This window comes from Lichenostomus cassidix, chromosome 2, assembly GCF_008360975.1.
Source record: "Lichenostomus cassidix isolate B80296 chromosome 2, HeHo_3.0, whole genome shotgun sequence".
NCBI classification, from domain to species: domain Eukaryota; kingdom Metazoa; phylum Chordata; class Aves; order Passeriformes; family Meliphagidae; genus Lichenostomus; species Lichenostomus cassidix.
Window position 1 is genome coordinate 116,014,773 of NC_139482.1, and position 6,503 is coordinate 116,021,275.

Genomic DNA, 6,503 nt, shown 5'->3' on the forward strand with positions numbered 1-6,503 from the left:
AGCAAAAAACCACTGCTTAGAAAAGGATAATCCTGAGCTCTCTTCCCTGGAGACACTTTTGAGTAGACTAGAATTAATGGTGTTGATCCAGCGGCTGATCAGACATTTAGTTATATAAGTTAATGAAAAGCTTTAAAAAAATGGACAGCTTCTATGTCTGGAATGAAATATAGCATGGATTGTATATCTCTCTTTGAAAAGGCTGCTAAAATAAAAAATGGATTCACAATAGCCAATGGGTTGTGGGTTCTATCTGCTAATTAGCTATGTCAGCTGTATTTTACATTTATTCATTCAATTAATCTGTATTTAGAAAGAATAAAAAAGATCTTAATTTTTTTTGTATATTGAAAGTATTTTTTAAGCATTTTGCACTGAACTCCCAGTCTAGATTTAACTTTCTATTTTACAGGAAGCCATGACAGGAAATAAATCCATTCTTGTAAGAAACACAGAGCTATAAGCAGAGATAAAGAACAGGTATTTGTTATTAATGAGGAAATGTAGTTACTACTGGTTGACTGAATGAGAATGGTGAATTGACTATGTACTAATCAACACAATTTTATCTTAAGTTTGAAATTACCTAAATTGGTTTGGTCTGTGTGTGGTACATTACAAGATATCTCTGCTTTAAAACAGAATTTAAGTTGCACTCTACCTACATATACTAATGGGGGAATCACACTTTGGCACCTGTTTGTTCATGCTATTCTTTTGTAAATATTTGGATATTAAAATATAAATAAAACATATTTATTTTGTGCTTAAATATATAAGTACCTTTATCCTGGGGATGCTGAGTGGCTGTGCTGCCAAAGTAGCTGTAGGGCTTACATATTTCAAGAAAACAAAGCTTCTTCCTTCTCCAGATTTGTATTATTTTAGAGTGGCTCAAATACAAAATATCAAATGTTCTGATTCATAGGTCTCTTAAGAACATTAACAGAGAACTCATATTGCATAGACATCCCTTTATAGACAGAAGGCTCTTGCCATAGATAGAGGGTTTGGAGAGAGGGATTACTTTAATTCTCTCAGGATCTGTCAGAGCAGGCAAGCTTGGAGCTACTGCTGGAGATAACCTTCCAGTTCCTCTGGTTAGCAGCAAACATCTACAACATTATGCTGTATGAATTTTAAATTTAACCACAAACAAACTACATAGCAAAAAGCATCTAGGAAAAAAAAATGTAAGCATTGCTGATAGAAGGATTTTAGAAAGCTGCGTAAGGTTATAAAACTGATGAAAATTTCCTCAAGTTTAGAAATCAGATTAATGGAATGGGATGCGGTATGGATGCTGGGAATGTGGTATGGATGCTGGGAGCAGAGCCAAACCACCCATTTTACCAAAGACAAAAATTGCAGGACTTCTTGAGCAAGAATGAAAAATATAGAATTCTGTGAAAAAGACCCAAGTTTCTGCTATTTCTGGGGGGAAAAAAAAAAAGTTTCAGGGGAAAAAAGAGAAATAGGGCCCTGCTATGACATGAAGAGCCAGGCAGTAAAAATATTTCATTTATCTAATGAAATAATCAAGAGTGCAGGAGTCAAAATGCTGCAGTCACATGCAGAATATGACTTCAGAAAAGTTTACAGGTATTTTCCAGCATGGCAAACAGAAAATCACAAATAAGGTGGTAGAATCATGCACCCTTTCCACAATCTAATACTTTTTTTCCAAAATAAGTGCCAGAGCAAATTTATGGAACAGGTGACTGTCTCAGCAAATACACACCATGTCTCTTTGATACAGTAGACTTTAACTACAAAGATTATTCTTTAATCTAATGTCTGAGGTGGGAAAACATAGTTTGTCTTTGAAATTATTGTGGAATCCAGTTCCTGACAATGTTTCCCAAACATCAGGAAAATTATAAAGTTAAACTTAAATTATAGAATAGCATATTCTGTAAATAGAATATTCTGTGCATATTCTCAGGCAAGCAGGCTAGCATGTGAGGCTGCGAAAATACTAGATTTGTGTATATTTACCTACAGCTCATCAAAGCCAAATCTTGAGACAGGAATGAAACACATAAGCAGCTGTGCTGGAGTAAAAATGTCACAGGCTAAATGGAACTAAAGAAGCTTTTCTTTCTACAGGTCACCAAAAAATACTTCGACAAACAGGAGGGTATCTAGCAATGTCTGTACAATAGTTCTGTGCTTTTTCTGATCTGGCATACGGAATATCTTGAGACAGGTGGGAACAGGCCATGGGCTGTTTGCTAATGGACTGGGAAAAGTACAGTCCAAATAATGCTATGATGCAGAGCAGAGGTAACATAGCAATATAAACTCTGTCTACTGGGAATCTTCTGTAGCCCTCGGGCTGTGGTCATGTCGATGGCAGAGCTGAGCTTCAAGCAGGCAATAATGATGATCAATTTGTACACCAAAGGATAGATTGCTCTATGTGATTAGGAGCAAAGGCAGCAAGAGACATTCATTTTACACAAAATATGAGTGAAATTTAAATTAAATAGACTGATGGACGGGAGGGTTTACAGAGAGGATGTAAGAAATCAAGGGCATAAATATTTAATTTTTAAGACTGTCCTTTATAAGAACTAATGAGAGAAGATCTGTCAGTAACTAATCACTGTTGTAGACATGGCCTACTGTGATATGACTACATGCTCCCTTAAGCCAAACTGGTATCAAATATACTCATACTTTAGTATACATTAGCATCTCTGTGGAGAAGAGCTTGCCACTAAGAAAAGCTTCTGCTTTACCTCATGCTCCCAGATAATGGAGCCCACTAAAAATAACACACTGCATAACAAAGGAAATCAAGTATCTAGGAGGTGAAATCACTGTTGGTTAAACGCACTAATTTCTATTTTAAAGACAGCATACACTAATTTAGCTGCTTTACTTTGTCACAGTGCTAGCTTTGAGCTATTATATTCTATTTAATTGTCCATAATTTATAATTTTATTTTACAATTATTTACAGTCTATCATACAATTTTGCAGTCCTCTCATACATTTTATTTCAAATTCTTTCCTTAGTGCAAACTTGTATTTCCTCATTCCCAAGAAGTGCATCAACAACATTAACATACTGCATACCTTTATCACTCTTTTATGATCAGTGTATTTTCCAGAGCGCCTGTTGCATATTTTGAAATTCCCTGTTACATAGGTGCTACTGTACATTCAGAACTGTTCAAACCTTGTAAAAGAATGCTTGATGGAATCTGGGACCTGCCCTGGACTTCAACATACAAATAAACTTCACACAGGGGGTAGAACATGTAGTTGTTGAATAACTACTAGTAAATTATATATTACACAGTTTTTATATATTCTTATATTTAATAGATCAGAACTATTAAGTCTCACACAGAGAGGGAAATTGTTTATTTATCTGCAGCTGAGCTCTATTTGTCACTCTTTGATTTTCATTAATGCAATGATCCTTTATGCCAGATGAAGTTGGGCATCCCAATCTCTTGAGCCCAGCTCATGCCAAGGGGCAGCTGGAGGAGTGCTAATAACTGTGACATTCTGGAAGGCATGTTCATCAGCAGTCACCAACACTTGATCTTTGACTTTGTCTCATCAATCATTCACAGATTCTCTCAATCACAGATAATAAGAGAAGTATTGTTTAGTGGGGATATCTGAAGGCCACATAGTCCAGCTTGCTGCTTGGAGGTGGTCTATCACCCAGATTAGATCATAATGCACTGATGTATTTTTTACATTTTTGAGACAGGAGAAACACAAGAACACTAGAGCATGTATTTTCAACTTACTTAACCAATATTTTCATAATTCTTTTGAGCTACAGTTAGGCTACACTGAGAAACAAAGGCAGCAGGTTATTTACAGTTTGTCTGTTGTCTAGTATTAGTTTTTAAGATTCTTGGGGACACTTTCTGTGTGCAGCCAAGACTTGACAAAGCACCTGTTTTACAGTCCAGTGACAAACTAGGAGATGTACGAGAAAGTCATGGTGTTTTCTTACATTTTAATGGTTAATAAGAGCAATTTCACTGCGTTTTCTGAGCACTTCAGAACTTGTATATTAAATATAAATAATTTTCAAAGAAATTGTTACCATAAAGTTTTTGTAACTTTTAAAAACACATATGTTCTTCTTCTGGTTTTGTCATGTGAAGCTAAAGGGAAAAAGGTATCTCAAAAGGGTAAACGCAGTCATCCTTTAAGTTTGCTTTTAAGTTGGCACAATAACTACGCTAAATGCAGTAATGGAAAAATCCAAAAGAATTTGCTGAATGTAACAGGGAAGTCTTTGATAAGGACCTTCTGATTTGAATGTTAAACAAAAGAAACCTGTCCTCCTCCTGAGCACTGTTGCAGTCTAGAGCTACATTTCTAGTAGGGCCCCAAGCTCTTTCCAGGGGTCATGAGCACATGTCCATTTGATATGCATTTCAAAGAACCATGAGGAAACAGAGTCCTGATGAGAATATTACTGTTGGTTGGCACTCTCTGTCCAATTAAGTCAATTCAGAAGACTGCCAGCAGAGTGGCCTAGAAATGGTTCCACTGGCACCAACTCTGCAAGTCATCCACACAGATGACGCAGACCTTCAGTACGATAATCTGATGGCAAAGGGTGGTGGAATCAAACTATCATAGTTCAGATCACAAATAATACACCTGAACATAACTACTGGATGATGGACAATTAGAGGGGATAAAACAGAGGCCTAAAGCATTTTGAAAAATGAACTGTATATATTTCCAAAGTCTCTTGAGCCACATAAGGCTGGAACTTGAACTATAATATTACAGAACTAATTGCCACAGAGCATTCCAGCAAGTCCTCAGAGGCTTGCATTATTCCCCATCAAAAAGGTTCATTTGAGCCTAAGCTTGCAATGCAGACTGGAATCCTGCTGAACTTGCACTTTCTTTAAGGATATTTTCACTCTACCACATTCATAATGGTATAGATAAGGAGGAACAATGGGAATCACTTCCAAGCACAGACATCGGCATAATCAAAAACTGGAAATATTTGCAGCACATTGGATTTTTGTCATACAAATCACAGCAAGCATTATAAAGTGAATAAAAAAATCCTAGTGCTTTTATATATTTCCCTATTACATTGCATATTTAACTAAATAGATGTTATTAAGTCACTAGGGGCCAGCACTATCTCTAAAGCAATACAGTACTTCTATAAAAAATCACCATTTAAAATCCCAAATATTAAAAAAAACCTGTCAGTCTCATAAAATAAATGGCCTTGGGTCAAAACCAATGAGATGTTAAGTAATTAATTTGAGTTCTCCTTTCCTGATGCCCATTTTCAAAGTTTGTCTGCTTTCTTTCCAGACTTGTCTAATCAGGAGGGCCAAAACCATTTAAAACACTGTCATTTTAACATCATTTTATGATTCCAAAAATAGAGGATTTAAACGACACATTTCCTGGGTCACAGGATAAAATCTTGAGAACTGGCAAGTTGCTATGAACCAGATGGTTTAAAGGCTGTTGTTTCACTGGACCAGATTCCCTAATGGACTTCTGTGGCAGCATCTTAATGAGTGCTACTGATGTCAAATGTAAGGTCTCTAAGATGGAAAATTTTCAGTTTCATTTCCAGCATGTAACTTTGTGGGATGTACCTATGGCCTAAGCAATGTTGATATCTGAATTCTCTCATCACTGGGAAGAGATTAGAACCCCCATTTCTCATGGCACTATTATCATCACCACACCAAAACACATTCCAAGGCAGAAGTTATTTCACTGTGGCTAAATGAACCAAGGATAGACGATGCCAGGAAAATGAACAAACACACAAAAAACCCCAAAACTCCAACAAACCAAAGGCAGAAATGAATGCTTACCCTGTCAGGAGACTCATGTGGGCACTCCTTCCAGAGCCTGTGCTGTTTGACTCACTTTTACTTTTCTTCTGCTTATTCAACCTTTTTGTATGTACATTGTAACACTTCACTAAGAAGTGAAAATCCCCACATGCCATACCTGCCTATGGATTAGGAAAACTGTAGAGAAGAGAAAGAAATATGATTTGAAAGACTGAATCTAAAAGTTCCACCTGTTTTTTAACTGCTGTGCTAGAGGTGATAGTGCAGTCTTACCTGTGCATAGTGTTTTAAGGGTCTTATGCAAAATTAAATTTGCAGATCTACTAAAGGTCAACTAGTTCATGCAGGTCTCATAAAAGACCAACTTTAACCTTGCCAGCTGCAGTTTAAATCCATGACATTTTGTCCTGTTTGAAATGCATAAAAATATTTGATTACTTTCTTCCTATCATAGCCTAGCCTCATTCTTCTGCTTCCTAGCCCAACCAAGGCCATTTCTTTCAATCGTTTCTTTTAGAACCTATTTTTCACATCCAGACCTACATCATCCTTATTTCTTCTCTCTGTCCTCTAGGGTGCTCCTTCATGGGTAGAGGTCAAAATTACAGACTGCACTGCAACAGAGTAAATGAACCTCCTGCAAGTCTGTCTTACACCAGCTCTAGGTAACTTCAA